The following is a 17,205-nucleotide window of genomic DNA, read 5'->3' on the forward strand; positions in this document are numbered from 1 at the left end:
GAATATTACATCGCCTACCTCGAAGCCTGTTAGCAGGCTAGTGAAGGCTTCATTCAGACCGCTCTTGGTAGACTGAACCTTCTCAACCACCACACCCATTAGGGTGCGGTGCTCCTCCACGATGGAAGCACGTTGCAGTGCCTCCATCAGTATGTTCGGCACCTCCGGAATAGTGGAGGTCGCCGCTGGAGTTGGCACTCCCCCCTCCGATGGGGGCCGCTTTGTCGGTTCCGGAGCCATTTGGGTTTCTGGAATGGTGTTCGGCTGGGGGTCGGACTGGTCAAGACTCCCAGTCTCCACAGGGGTGGTTCCCCCTAGTTTTCAGTGACTAAGGTATTACCCTTTGGTGCCATGTTGCCGGCTTCCTATACCACCCCGTGCCCCGGAGAGGCTCTTCAGGAAAACACCTCGGTGTCGTCCGTGGCAATAGGCGGGGAGGCTCACGAAGGTGACTCACTCTCCATCATCCTCGGATCTAAAGAGTTCCCCTCCGATGATTGTTGGGGAAGATCCCGGGCCGGGCTACACCATACAAAGTGTCAAATACCATAATCATCAAAATTAACTTATGTACGGCATCTTTGGATGCTTAAGATTCGGCAAGGGGCTTCGGCCTGGGGCACCACTTGGGGATGGCCTCGACGTCCGAGTCCGAGCCGTCTGGGAGGGATATTTTTCCCCTTTTGGGCACCTCCACCTCTAGATCTTCAGAGGCCGCCTTTTCTTCTTCTTCCCCTTCAGGGAAAGGTTGCTATCGGCCTCCTCCTCCTCTTCATGCTTATCCTCCTCTAAGGAGTGAGTTTTTGTCTCTCCGGACATCGCGTCTGAAGTGCCTTTGTGGCGGAGGCCCTCTTTGGCTTCCTTCTTCTTCTGGACCCTTTTGTCCGGCGCCTGATAGGGCACCAGGACCAGCATCCTCATTAGAAGAGGATCTGCTGGGTTTTCGGGCAATGTAGCTAGACATCTGGTCCGTTCTGCCTTCTTTGTCCAACCCTGTTTTACAAGATGGAATTCTCTGTGCACTCCCTCTTTTGATTATGAACTATGTTATGTTCGGAAATGTATCACTTACTGGGGAGGCTGGATGGTTACAGTCGGGGCCTATGTCCCCGGACGTCCCTAGCCACGGCTTTTGAGTCTTGAAAAGTAGCTTCTAGATTGCTTCGTGTGTCGTGCCGATGAATTGCTTCAGGATTTGTGGCCCTTCCAGATTGAACTTCCACATGCGGAGAGGCCAGCATTGGCAGGGAAGGGACCGGTGGATGAGCATTACCTGGATCACATCTGTGTGGCTGGCGCCCTTCTCTATGATCTTTTTGATGCGCTTCTTCAGCATCAACACCTCATCGAATGATCCCTAGTCCAGACCCTTGTTGGTCCATGACGCAAGCCAGGGCGGGGGTCCAGATCGGAATACAGGGGCGGCCGCCCACTTGGTGCCACGGGGTTCAGTGTTATAAAACCACTCCTATTGCCATATCCGAGCAGTCTCCATGAAGGCCCCTTTGGGCTAGATAACTTTGGGAAGCTTGCTCACCATGGCGCCGCCGGAATCTGCGTGTTGCCCATCAACCACCTTCGGCTTCACGTTGAAAATCTTGAGCCACAGACCGAAGTGTGGAGGGATGCGGATGAATGCCTCACACATGATGATAAACGCCAAAATATGAAGGAAGGAGTTCGGAGGAAGATCGTGAAAATCCAGCTCATAGTAGAACATGATACCATGAACAAAGGGTTGGAGGAGAAACCCTAGCCCACAGAGAAAGTGAGGGAGGAACATGACCCTCTCACCGGGCTCTGGAGTGGGGATAACTTGCTCCTTGGCCGGGAGTCTATGTCTGATTTCCACTGTCAAGTACCACGCCTCCCGGAGCTCCTTGATGTCCTTCTCCATCACGGAGGAGGCCATCCACTTGCCTTGTGAGCCGGATCTGTACATGGCCGAAGTATTTTGTGGCGATGGGAAAGATTGGGACTTGGGCGCTGGAGCTTGAGGACGGATGGGCTGAGGAAGGAGAAGGCATGGGGAGAAGAGATGGATTCTTATCCTCTTATAAAGGCCGTGAATATCAATCCCCCCCCCCCGCACGAGCCTTAAAACTCATCTATTCCCAAGGGGTCATGCAAAACAGCACAGTTGGATTACCCGAACCTGTATTGATGAGAATCCCGTAATAAGGGGACACGATCTCTGCTTTGACAAGACATGTCAATGAGGACCGCGCCTCGAAATATGAAGCAGGAGGCTAAAAACGGTTCGAAATAATAATAATAATAATAATAATAATAATAATAATAATAATAATAATAATAATAATAATAAGGCCAGAACATAACGTCTCGCCAAAAAAGCTTTTAGTAGACATGGCTTATTTTGTTTAAGTGTCTTGCCCTTGTGCTTCAGGGTTGTGACTGTTATACGGAGCCGAACATAGTTCTTTTGACCAATGTCGAAGACAATCTGTGTGTCGGACACGTCGTCATTGAAGCCTCGTTCAGGGGCTACTGAGGGAGTCCTAGATTAGGGGTTCCCCGGGCGTTCGGGCTATGCGATATGGGCCGGATTAATGGGCCAAGAAGATACAAGATGGAAGGATTTCCTAGTGTATGGATGTGATTCTCCTTGGCGTGGATGGCAAGCTCGGCGTTAGGATGTAAAGATTCCTTTCTCTGTAAACCGACTCTATACAACCCTAGGCCCCTCCGATGTCTATATAAACTGGAGGGTTTAGTCCAGAGAGACAATCATAATCATATAGGCTAGACATCTAGAGTTTAGCCATTACGATATCGAGGTGATCAACTCTTGTAACCCCTATAGGCAGGAAGTATGGTATTACCTCCATTAAGAGGGCCCGAACCTGGGTAAACATCATGTCCCCTGACTCCTGTTACCTTCGATCCTCAGATGCACAGTTTGGGAACCCCTACCTGAGATCGGCCGATTTTGACACCGACAACGACCTAGCTAGGGTTTCGAGCGAGGGAGGGGTTGTGGTGGGGCGTGTGTGTGCTGGGGGGTGTTTTAGGAAATGGCGCGGATACTAAAATTTTTAATACACGGGAGTCAAACGTGGGAGTGAAATGCTGGGGCTATTGAAAATTTCGATGATGGTGCATCGCACATGGTCCGAAAATAACAACCGTGTGTGATGAAACAGAAAAACCCTTCGGCCGGGCAGATATTTTCGAGGGATGCAGGCGGTAGCGGGAACAACAAACATCACACACAGTCGAAACATAGTAACCATGTGTGGTCAAACAGAAAAAAACATGCAGGCGGGTAGATATTTTTGAGAGGGGAAGCCTCATGGAGCCCAATGTACTGTGCTGATGTGTGTGACAGGGGCACCAGCGTGGCACATGGTTAGTGTGAGTGAACCGTGTCTATTGCGTCATCTGACTTGTCTAATGTTCTTAAATTTGGCGAAAATGACGCGGGAAAGGGTCAGAACATGAACACACTTGCATGTGGACCAAATATATCTATGAAAAGGGTGGTTTGATGTTCAAATACCAAATGCAACTTCGATGTGGAACCTATCTTGCAAAGCGCTCGGTATTGCTTCCCCCCACCCCCTCGTGTTGGCAGGAGGGGAATCCTAAGCTATGAACACATGCCCGCCCCCCATGGAGGTTCACCTAGCAAAGTGCGAAGTAGCAGTCCCGCCCCCATCACACACACACATGGTAAAACGAACCAAGAATAATCTAGCTTGGTCATACAACTTCTATCTTGTTGTTGGTCAAAGTGGTGCCGTCCATGCGACCTCGGAGATGGGCTAGCTCTCCAATAATCACGCAAGTAGCTAGTCCCCGAAGACAACCACTGCCTGCGTGTGTCCCAAACATATGTATGGAGGTGTTGATGTTAGAATACAGAATGGAACAACTTTTATGTGGCACCATGCTTTTTGGAACAAAAAATCCCCACATGGAGCGAGGGTTAGTGCACGATGCATATGTATGTCACACTAGACTTTGAGCCGATGACGGGGATTCATGCATGCATGCATAGTATGTGCTCAAACTTAATTAGTTCTGAATCTCACCATGGCCTAGTATGATAACACGAACCAAAGGAAGAATTTGCCATGGTAACCTATCTTGTTGTCGCTGAATGTGATCATGGATGTCCACGCAGACCCATGAATATATAGGCTTGTCACAGATAACCACACGAGGGAGTGTACCATTCGAAGACAACCACTACATGCATATGTATGTATGGAGGTGATGCATGCATGCATGTTTGAATACCATTCACAACAATGATGTGGTGTGTATGTCGAAAATCATACAGTCCCCACACAGAGCGAGATCGGTTCATGACTTGTGGTGGTACTGGCCACTTCGACTCGATGGGAGAGGGATTCATGCATACACATCCATGTGTAGTGCTCAAACTATATCATGTCATCCCAGAGCATGACCTATATACCGTAATACAATAAAAAATAATCCCCTCCTAAGTCAAATTAACCTCTCTCATTGTCAGGCAAAGTAGTGATGGACCAAGCGGGCCCACAGATGGAAAGTATGATATCACTGATAACCACGTGAGTGGGTGCGAGAGGACAACCATAATCGCTTTGCATGTGGGCCAAACATATGTTGAATACCAAAAATGCACAACTTTGATGTGGCACATGCCTCGAAAACCATAAAGTCCACGGGCAGAGCGAGGTTCATGAAGCATACTACATATGTTGGTCCCCTTCCCCCTCTTCGACGCATACTATATGCTCCTACCGTAATACAACCCAAAAGAATCCTCCTTGATGGTGAAATTAATTAACCTCTCCCGATGTAGGTCAAAGTGATGCATGCATCGACGATGACCTCGCGGCCCCGCAGATGGAAGCGCCACATGTGAGTGTCCTAGGATAACCACCGCCTGCATGCGTGTGGCCCAAAGAGGTGTTGTGTGATCTTTGAATAGCCAATGCTCAACTTTGATGTGGCACGTGCGTTGAAAACCGAAAAGTCCCGACACTGAGCTCGGATGCGTACGTAGTATATATGGTAGTCCCCTCCCACCTCTTCGACACATACTATATACTCCCACCATAACACAAACAAAAAAAGATTCTACCTTGCTGGTCAAATCAACCTCTCTGCTGGCTGTTGGTCAAAGTGATGGATGACGACCTCGCGGGACCACATAAATCGTCACACGCGAGTGAGGTGTCATGTAGGACAACCACCGACAGCATGTGGCCAAAACATGTATGTATGGAAGGGTTGTGTAATGTTTTAAATAACGAATTCACGACTCTGATGTGGCACCTGCCTCACAAAACGGCCAACCCATGTGCTGGCTCACAAATCATAGTGTACCACCAGCCACCACCCCCCATACTCGTGCGCACACACACAAACACACACCGCACATCCACCGCAATTATGATGCATGTTAAAATTTCCCATGGTGAACATGTGTTACCAAACGAGGGACATTCTAATTTTGAAAAAGAAATAAAGATCATTAAGATGTTTTGTACATGATTGATTTTCTAGCGGTATAATGTGCAAAAATCAAATTTGAGCTACATGCACACGTGACAATGCACCTAAATGGATTGGAAAAACACATGTGTCTCACTGGGTGCATATGTTTACTCCCCGTGCAAGAAATTTCAAACATTGAGAATCTTGATTTTTAATATCTAGTACATCCAAAACTTATTTGAAATTCATGAAACTTGTTGTGTTGTCATATGGACACCAATACATGGTGGCATTGTACATTATTTTTATCAAATTTGAGACAAGTTTTGGTGTAATCTTTATCTTCTTACAAATGGGATATTATTAATAATTGGGAACCAATATCAGAAACGAATTATTTTTTCGAACCGTGGGCGTTAGACCAACAATGGATACGTGACATGCTTCGGTTCAGTTCTCCGGACCCCGATTCCAAGTCACATCGATCTAGCCGGTAACACCTCATATCACTTTGCGGCCTCACGCACGGTATTCCCACGCGTGTCGCCTTACCATGGCCCGGGACTGTTTGTGCCTTTTGGCTCACGTATATGATAGTGTCGCTAGCATCCATATGACAGAGAACCTGGGCCAACATGACTAGTCATGAACCCCAAAGTGGCACTAACTTACGGGGACAGGCATACATGAATCAACATCGAGCATGTCGGTCAGCAGCGTGTGAACCGGACTGTAGCACTGGGCTAACAGGACTCCGGTGAACCGGGCTGTAGCAGGCTAGGCAGGACTCCGGATGTCACCGCGTGACATTTCCCCGAAGGTACAGACACAGGAACGAAGTGAATCACATGCCGGCCAGTCAAGTGTTCCGGAGCAGTAGTGCTGGGCTAGCAGGACTCCGATGAACCGGGCTGTAGCGGACTACTATGGCTCATGGAAGCACAAGACTACATTTCCCCATAAGAGAGGCTACCAAGGATAAACAACTAGGTTGTCGGATCCCACACATACCAAGCATTTCAATCATACACACAATATGCTCGATATGTGTAAATACCACATGGCATCACAACATAACTCTACGACTCAAGTATTTATTCATTAGGCTCCGAGGAGCGAGATATTACAAACATGGGTCTTATGACCCAACATTCAGAGCATACAGGTCAAAGCACATACGGAAGCTTAACATGTCTGAGTACAGACATCTACAAATAAAAAGGCTGAGAAGCCCGACTAACTACCAGATCCTGCCGAGGGCACAAGATCGTAGCTGAGATATCAAGCTAAACGTCGAAGTCCACACGGGACTACTAGCAAGACTGAAGTCTCTCTGAAAAAACATAAATTAAGCAAACGTGAGTACAAATGTACCCAACAAGACTTACATCAGAACTAGCTACATATGCATCAGTATCGAGAAAGGGGTGGTGGTGTTTAACTACAGCAAGCCAACTTTGACTCGGTGGCTATCCTGAACTACGACTGCAAGTAACTCTTTTGAGGTGGCGCACACGAGTCCACATATTCACCATAATAATACACCACTATGGATCCGCTCCCGTCTCCCTACGAGACCGCCATCCATAGCACTCACGCTTATCTTGCGCATTTTAGAGTATCCACTTTCACTTGTCTATGAACTATGCAAGGGATCCAAGTTTCCATATCCGAGGAATCCGGCTATTCAAACAGATAATGATAACCCTGCAGGGGTGTACTTCTTCACACACACTCTCCCACTTACCACCATGTACAGATCGTGTATCTTGGCAACCTTCAAGCGGAAGCCTGGCGAGGGAGTCGGCCACGACCTGACTAGCCAACAAGTCTCTAGTCCAGGTTTATTGCCTATTCGGGTTCCATCCGCAAGGAGATCCGGCCGGGGTGTCGCTCACGGCCCCAAACGATGTGAGCAGGGTTCCCAAGCCCACCATTCGGGTGCCACTTGGTACACCATGCCACTGTGCCTAGTCTGTCCCAAGCCCACCTGTATCGGGTGCCACTTGGTAGACTACTAACACTACCTACAAATACCAGAAACTAGTTGCAACTACTGGACAGAGATCAGGTTGATTAATAAGTCGAGAGGGCCACTTAAGCATTCCAATGTGTGGTAGTAACTGTTCATGGATCACCAAACACAGAACTCAGTTCCTGAGGACGGCTGCAATGAGACAACCCACCATGTACTCCTACATGGCCTCTCACCGCTACATTTACCAAATCGTGTTCACACACTTAGCTCACACACAGTAGGACATGTTCAACACCATTCCAATTCATCCCCGATGAATCAGACCTGACCCAACTCTAAGCAGTAGCAGGCATGACAAACAAGAATGAATGTGTAGGCACATCAGGGCTCAAACAACTCCTACTCATGCTAGTGGGTTTCATCTATTTACTGTGGCAATGACAGGTCATGTAGAGGAAAAGGGGTTCAACAACCGCAGCATGTAATAGTTGAATCATTGTTGTCCTAATGCAGTAAAAGGGAGCAGGAGCGAGAGAGTGGGATTGTATCGGAATGAACAAGGGGGTTTTTCTTGCCTGGCACTTCTGAAGATAGCATAGTTCTTCATCGGTGTCATCGATCTCATCATCGGAACATCGTCTACCGAGAGGGGACAAATACCGGCAAACAAGGAAGAACACAATCAATGCAATGCACAATATGATGCATGATCATGACATGGCAATATGCTGTGATTTGGGCTAATGCAACAGAAAGTCATTTTAATTGAAGTGGAATTCAAAACTACATCAAATTCCAACTCCAAACCTATTATGAAATTTTCCATATTCATGTTTCATCCTAAACAGTGAGGTTATCTTGCTCAAACATGCATGAAAATGGTACATATGGATAGATTGTATTTTTCTGATCATTTTTCATATTTAAATCTTTTCATTTGGAGTTACGGTTGAATTACTATGATTTTTAGAAGTTTAGGCAATTTTCTGGATTTTCTAATTCTTTAGAAATAAAGTAATTCCAGAAAATGCATCATCGCGTCAGCAGTACGTCAGCATGACGTAAGCGAGTCAACGGGGCAGCCCAGGTCAAACTGGCCAGTGGGTCCCGCGTGTTTGTAGCTAAACTAGGTTTAGTTAACCCTAATCTACATTAGTTAGCGGGGCGGCCCCACCTGTCATTGAGCCAGGGGAGGTCAAACCCCTGGTCAACTGGGGTTAACGCGCCAGCGGCTCGACGTCGGCAACGAAAGGTGCAGCGGATGGGTTCAGGTTCGCTCCTCCGGCGCCCAAAACAACGACGGAGAGCATCTACGAGCTGTTGGTGATCCCGCGCATCCAACGGGGCAAAGGGGGCGAGCTGGGGTGGCCGAAAAAGTGGCCGGCGACGAGGTTTAGCGGCGACTGCAGCTCGGCATTCTCGGGGTGGCGCTATAGAGCTCGGGAGGAGGCGCTGTGGGTGGCTACAGGCTCATGAGAATGTGCTGAGCACGGTGGTGTGCTCGGACACAAAGCGTGGTGGATGTGGCCACGGTGGCGACTTGGCTGGCGGAACCGAGCTCGCGGCTCCGGTGGAATCGGTGGCTACATGGTGCAAATAATGCGGGGAAGAGAGGGGTTAGTGGGAGGAGCTCACAGAGGTTTGAACGGGGCGGACGACAAACTCGAGGAGGCGTCAGGGAGGGCACACGGTCGCCGGCGATCTCGGCGGCCGAAGCTTGAAGAAGAGGTCGGGGAAGCCGCTGTAGGGCGCGTCCGCTTGTGTGGCTTGGCAGGGACGGTGTATAGGTCATCTGCGGAGCTTCTTGGCACGTCGGAGAGGTGTGTGGAGGCCGGTGGCCGTGGTGGTGCTCGTCGGCGGCGGCGAGTGTGTTCGGTGGTGCCACACGGAGAGCAGAGGAGGGGAAGGGGTCCAGGGGAGAGAGGGGAGAGGTGCAGCGTGGTGTTGGGCATCTCCGTGGCGCTCGAATGGGTCCGGGGAAGGAGGAGGCAGGCAAGGAGCTGGCCACGATGATCGCACGCGCGTCGACACGCCTCTGCCTATGGCAGAGGTTGAAGACAGCCGCTTTGCCTGATGGGCTGGGCCGCCAGCTGGAGTTGGGCCAGGTAGGTCCAGGTAAGTGGCCCAGTGGCCTTCCCTCTTTTATTTGTTTCTGTTTTTCTATTTTTTTGCAATTGTTTTGACTTAATTAAAATGCTAAGGCATTTCCAAAAATCATGAAACTAATCATGGCTACTGTTTAGAATATATCCAACAGTAAACATTTTAGTTTATGATTATTTGAGCATTTAAAATATTTTATAGCATTTAAATGCCCAAATGCAAATAGAGAATGATTTAATTCAGATCCCAAATATGTCATGGAAAAATGTGCATCACCTCTGGTTACTGTTTACAGCATTTTCCATAAATGATGAACATTTTTGAAAGCCATTTGGATTTACTGAAAATATTTTAGGTGAACCTAGTGAATTCCTTTGATGGTAGGGGTTTAGGCAATCCCCATTTCAACTTTCTAAGAAATTTAAACATGATGACATGAATGCCTTAATCCAACTAATGACAAGCAAATTCTAGGGCTGTGACAACTCAACCCCACTAAACAAGAATCTCGTCCCGAGATTCAAGACGTGAGGTAAGAAGACAGAGGGGGCACAAGACCAACACAATCTTTACGATCCAGGTTGCACTTCATAAGAACGTTGATTCGATCACCATCTTTGTCTCGACATCTTGCTCTGAGAACTCCATCCAACATGACAATAAGAAGAAAAGGAAAAGTCTAGAAGAATCGCTCTTCTCAAAGATCGAGCAATTCAGGATCAACTCATGGAGTGAGACATTAAAACATCTCTCGAGTTGAGACACAAGACACACATCAGAGATGATGGTAAGGATCTGATGACGAAGGTTTAATTTGGTAGGCAAGAATTCCACACTTGAAAGGGTGGTGCACTAGTTTTAGAGTAATGAGGAGTTAATTGTCCTTCATCCCATAACGGGGCACCTTAGGGGAGGTGACTCGTAGAATTATTCCCTTAAGTGGCAAAAAGAATTACTTTTGATACAAAGATCATTGAAACTCTTTATACTAGCCTCAGGTAATCACAAACGATCGTGTGAAGGAGCTCGAAGGAATGGCATATTCGGACTAGAATGAATGATGTGGACTACCTTGTTGAATACAATGTAATGGATGATTTGCTTATCATCGGAGATGGATGGGACCCATGGTAAGTCCGCTTTTGAAGATGATCCTGAACAACAACTACTAAGGTGCAAGCTGGGAACAAAATGCAGATGTTGGGAATGATTCTGGTAAATGGGGAAGAACTCAATAGTCGAGAGTGTTTCCAACGTTCCAATGGTTATAGAATCATCGAAGAAACTGAGAGCACAAGGATCCCTAAGGAACAACTTCAAGAATAAGTCATGCGAAAACCTCATGGGAGGTGACCAAACGGCTTAATCAAGATACTACAACAACAGTGCTTCCAGCTAGGTGTGTCCACTCCACTGGAACCTATATCATAGTTCTTGGAAGAAGTTCCAACCATCATATCTGCCTGAGATTCAAATCTGGTTGGTAACAGGATAATTCAGACAATGTGTCTAGAAAGAAAGCTTGCAACAAAAATTGATGAGATGGCGTTGCGACATTCTCGGGAAATGGACTATGGTAGTAAGCTCCAAAACATGAGTTGGTTCTGCTACAAACCTGTGAACACGCTGTCCAAGAAAAGCATGACCACGTGGTAGTCTTATAATAAAACACTACCGAGTTCAGGTTGGGAACCATCATTGAAGATAACGAAGTCATGTGCATGACCTAGGATTAGCACATGAGACTCCCTTTTCTTGAACAAATCAATCAGTGGCTTGGTGTGCTAGGGATACATATAGAATGAAGGTTGCAAGTCTCCAAACCATAGAATACTTCGCACGTATGCACGACCGATTTGGGATGATTCCAAAAGAAGCAACATTGACTTTCTCGAATCCACAGCGGCAACTTGCATCAGATGCACATGAATTAGAGGAAGTCACATCTTTCATCCGGACATATGTTTCATGAGCTAGCATGAAGAAATGCCTTCAAAAGTTTCCAACACTAACTTAGATGGTCAACATGAATCATGGACAAGATGAAAATGTTGTCAATGGGCTCAACAACAATCCATCCCGACTTCCATATAGGTGGAATTCCACAACTATGTGAATAAGGTGATAGTATTGGTCAGACCAAAAGATGTAATGGTGTATGCTCAAGGGATCAACCATGAGTAAGACAACATTACGAACATCGTTGGTTCTGATTTTACTTGACGATAGCCCATACTCAAATCAAAGTTTTGACAAGGCAATATATCCAACAACTGATCACAAGGACCAATCGATGGAGATATCATCTTTCTTCAACACACACACAAAACCAAGGATATCCCTTTGGAATGAAGTAAGTTAGACAAGATTTTATCTTCCAACTCTCCAAGTTGTTGTTTAGCTTAACCATCTAGCTCAGGGGTATCCAACATAGATTCTTGGAGAAAAGGCGTGGCTACAAGAACCCAACTTGATCACGAACTCAACATAGCGGTCAGGTGACAACCTGGTAACACTTCCAAGAAGATATTCGGAAAATCACGAACCACCGACATATTATTATGCTCGAGAACAATCTTGCTTTTCAGGGCAAGACGATATGATCAAAAGAGCGAGGGATTGACACAATCATAACTCATTGATCGTAGAGTGCACCTGAAATAAGGACTAGGTAGCACGATCAATCTTAGAATGATAGTTCAATAACCAGCATGCTAAGAATGAGAGTATTGTCCATTAACTACCAAGCAATGGCGTTGCTAGGAGTATTGATTTCGCACATCACAGTACACTTGTCGGTATTCTAGTCACAACAACACGGAGACCGAGAAATGGATAGTGATGGCAAGAAGCATCACTCTATCGAGAATTCATAAGACGATGTGCAATTCCTATGACATTCTTGACATAAGATGGTAATGCTCCAAGGTAGAACATATCAAAGGCTGGATTGGCAATTTGATCTGCGGAATACAATTGCTTTGACGCAATCCTAGATATGGATGAGGTATTGGAGTTTGTTTCTCCTAGTCATTCTGGAATAGAATGGCTTGACGGACCACAAGAGTAATAGGCATCGATGAACGAATGCACACTTACTCCTGACTATCAATTGATAGGCGATGGCCGGAATACAAATGAAGAGGGACAACTCAAGAGGACATATATCTTTCTGAGTTGTGGATGCATAGATTAATATGTCGAACCAAGTTCAACAGGTTTCTTCCAGATAACCCATGCAGAAAGGTAGAACTGGCAAAATCATGATTATGAATGGAGAACTCCTCAAGAGTACTATGATTGTGATATTTTGGTTCAAAGAACTTCTGCCTTAATGGTTCATGGTATTTGGAAGAAATAAATACCACGGACCTCGAGGACTAACACAAGGTTACTAATATCTTAAGGGAACTAGCAAACACTATCAACATGAAGTAAGTATGGTGAATCTTGGGTCAGGAACCCAGGAGTGGAATACCTACTACTATATGGCATCACGGGATGCTTTCGAGGATTATGGCCAAAATCATCACACTGGGAATACAAAGCATTGCTAGATTAATGGGTGGTTCTCTAGGATGCCTAGGGTCATAATAATAGCTCTAACATATATGTCGAGGCAATGGATTACCTCAACTTACCGACTAGTGTGGTTAATCTGGCTCAAAGGAACACCGGGAACGGGAAGGAAGGATTTGCAAATGCATCAGACTATTTAGAGACCTGGGATGACTCGGACAACATAACGGCTGCAATTGCTCAAAAAGATTTGAGACAACCTGCAAAAAAATGGTGGCATAGCCACTCAACATCACAAACTCAAGGTTCTGAGGCCAGCTATGAACATATGGAAGTAGTATGGACTGAACTGAGGCTTGAACTCAACAATCCTAAGAGTCTACGGATTAGTAACACGTGATCCTGTTAGAAATATGAGAAGCCTATTTCTTAATCCCCGTAGAAGCGAAGAGGATGACTAAGATTAGAAGGCCATACGGTAAAGGAGTAAAAAGAGCCTTACGTTCCCTTCCACAATCAATTCCCTTACATAACTAAAGCATTTCTAGACACGACTTCGACCAGCTTGGCTTGGTAATCCTACAGGCAGTAAGGCTCTGATACCAAAGCTGTCAGGACCCCGATTCCAAGTCACATCGATCTAGCTAGTAACACCTCATATCACTTTGCGGCCTCACGCACGGTATTCCCACGGGTGTCGCCTTACCATGGCCCGGGACCGTTTGCGCCTTTTGGCTCACGTATATGATAGTGTCACTAGCATCCATATGACAGAGAACCCAGGCCGACATGACTAGTCGTGAACCCCAAAGTGGCACTAACTTACGGGGACAGGCATACATGAATCAACATCGAGCATGTCAGTCAGCAGCGTGCGAATCCGGGCTGTAGCACTGGGCTAACAAGACTCCGGTGAACCGGGCTGTAGCAGGCTAGGCAGGACTCCGGATGTCACCGCGTGACATTCCCCGAAGGGACAAACACAGGAACGAAGTGAATCACATGCCGGCCAGTCAAGTGTTCCGGGGCAGTAGTGCTAGGCTAGCAGGACTCCGGTGAACCGGGCTGTAGCGGACTACTATGGCTCATGGAAGCACAAGACTACATTTCCCCATAAGAGAGGCTACCAAGGATAAACAACTAGGTTGTCGGATCCCACACATACCAAGCATTTCAATCTTACACACAATATGCTCGATATGTGTAAATACCACATGGCATCACAACATAACTCTATGACTCAAGTATTTATTCATTAGCCTCCGAGGAGCGAGATATTACAAACATGGGTCTCATGACCCAACATTCAGAGCATACAAGTCAAAGCACATGCAGAAGCTTAACATGTCTGGGTACAAACATCTACAAATAAAAAGGCTGAGAAGCCTGACTATCTACCAGATCCTGCCGAGGGCACAAGATCATAGTTGAGGTATCAAGCTAAACGTCGAAGTGCACACCGGACTACTAGCGAGACTGAAGTCTCTCTGCAAAAACATAAATTAAGCAAACGTGAGTACAAATGTACCCATCAAGACTTACATCAGAACTAGCTACATATGCATCAGTATCGAGAAAGGGGTGGTGGAGTTTAGCTGCAGCAAGCCAGCTTTGACTCGGTGGCTATCCTGAACTACGACTACAAGTAACTCTTTTTAGGTGGCGCACACGAGTCCACATATTCACCATACTAATACACCACTATGGATCCGCTCCCGTATCCCTACGAGAACGCCATCCATAGCACTCACGCTTATCTTGCGCATTTTAGAGTATCCACTTTCACTTGTCTATGAACTATGCAAGGGGTCCAAGTTTCCATATCCGAGGAATCCGGCTACTCGAATAGATAATGATAACCCCGCAGGGGTGTACTTCTTCACACACGCTCTCGCCACTTACCACCATGTACACATCGTGTATCTCGGCAACCTTCAAGCGGAAGCCTGGCGAAGGAGTCGGCCATGACCTGACTAACCAACAAGTCTTTAGTCCAGGTTTATCGCCTATTCGGGTTCCATCCGCAAGGAGATCCGGCCGGGGTGTCGCTCATGGCCCCAAACGATGTGAGCAGGGTTCCCAAGCCCACCATCCGGGTTCCACTTGGTACACCGTGCCACTGTGCCTAGTCTGTCCCAAGCCCACCTGTACCGGGTGCCACTTGGTAGACTACTAGCACTACCTACAAACACCAGAAACTAGTTGCAACTCCTGGACAGAGATCAGGTTAATTAATAAGTCGAGAGGGGCACTTAAGCATTCCAATGTGTGGTAGTAACTGTTCATGGATCACCAAACATAGAACTCAGTTCCTGAGGATGGCTGCAATGAGACAACCCACCATGTACTCCTACATGGCCTCTCACCGCTACCTTTACCAAATCATGTTCACACACTTAGCTCACACACAGTAGGACTTCAACACCATTCCAATTCATCCCCGATGAGTCAGACCTGACCCAACTCTAAGCAGTAGCAGGCATGATAAACAAGCATGAATGAGTAGGCACATCAGGGCTCAAACAACTCCTACTCATGCTAGTGGGTTTCATCTATTTACCGTGGCAATAACAGGTCATGCAGAGGAAAAGGGGTTCAACTACCGCATCATGTAACAGTTGAATCGTTCTTGTCCTAATGCAGTAAAAGAGAGCAAGAGCGAGAGAGTGCGATTGTATCGGAATGAACAAGGGGGTTTTGCTTGCCTGGCACTTCTGAAGATAACATAGTTCTTCATCGGTGTCATCGATCTCATCATCGGAACGTCATCTATCGAGAGGGGACAAATACCGGCGAACAAGGAAGAACAGAATCAATGCAGTGTACAATATGATGCATGATCATGACATGGCAATATGCTGTGATTTGGGCTAATGCAACAGAAAGTCATTTTAATTGAAGTGGAATTCAAAACTACATCAAATTCCAACTCCAAACCTATTATGAAATTTGCCCTAATCATGTTTCATCCTAAAAAGTGAGGTTAACTTAATCAAGCATGCATGAGAATGGTACAGATGGATAGATTGGATTTTTCTGATCATTTTTCATATATAAATCTTTTCATTTGGAGTTACGGTTGAATTACTATGATTTTTAGAAGTTTAGGCAATTTTCTGGATTTTCTAATTATTTAGAAATAAAGTAATTCCAGAAAATGCATTACTGCGTCAGCACTATGTCAGCATGATGTAAGTGAGTTAACGGGGCAACCCAGGTCAAACTGACCAGTGGGTCCCGCGTGTTAGTAGCTAAACTAGGTTTAGTTAACCCTAATCTACATTAGTTAGCGGGGCGGCCCCACCTGTCATTGAGCCAGGGGAGGTCAAACCCCTGGTCAACTGGGGCTAACGCGACGGCGGCTCGACGCCGGCGACGAAAGGTGCGGCGGATGGGCTCGGGTTCGCTCCTCCGGCGCCCAAAACAACGACGGAGAGCATCTACGAGCTGCTGGTGATCCCGCGCATCCAACGGTGCAAATGGGGCGAGCTAGGGTGGCCAGAAAAGTGGTCGGCGACGAGGTTTAGCGGCGGCAGCAGCTCGACATTCTCGGGGTGGCGCTGCAGAGCTCGGGAGGAGGCACTATGGGTGGCTACGGGCTCATGAGAACGTGCTGAGCACGGGGGTGTGCTCGGACACAAAGCGCGGTGGCTATGGCCACGGCGGCGACTTGGCCGGTGGAACCGAGCTCGCGGCTTCGGTGGAATCGGTGGATACATGGTGCAAATAACGCGGGGAAGAGAGGGGTTAGTGGCAGGAGCTCACGGAGGTTTGAACGGGGCGGACGACGAACTCGGGGAGGCGTCAGGGAGGGCACACGGTTGCTGGCGATCTCGGCAACCGAAGCTTGAAGAAGAGGTCGGGGAAGCCGCTGCAGGGCGCGTCCGCTCGTGTGGCTTGGTGGGGACGGTGTATAGGTCATCTGCGGAGCTTCTTGGCGCATCAGAGAGGCGTGTGGAGGCCGGTGGCCGTGGTGGTGCTCGTCGGTGGCGGCGGGTGTGTTCGGTGGTGCCACACGGAGAGCAGAGGAGGGGAAGGGGTCCATGGGAGAGAGGGGAGAGGTGCAACATGGTGTTGGGCGTCTCCGTGGCGCTCGAATGGGTCCGGGGAAGGAGGAGGCATGCAGGGAGCTGGCCAGGGCGATCGCGTGC

This window comes from Triticum dicoccoides, chromosome 4A, assembly GCF_002162155.2.
Source record: "Triticum dicoccoides isolate Atlit2015 ecotype Zavitan chromosome 4A, WEW_v2.0, whole genome shotgun sequence".
Lineage (NCBI taxonomy): Eukaryota > Viridiplantae > Streptophyta > Magnoliopsida > Poales > Poaceae > Triticum > Triticum dicoccoides.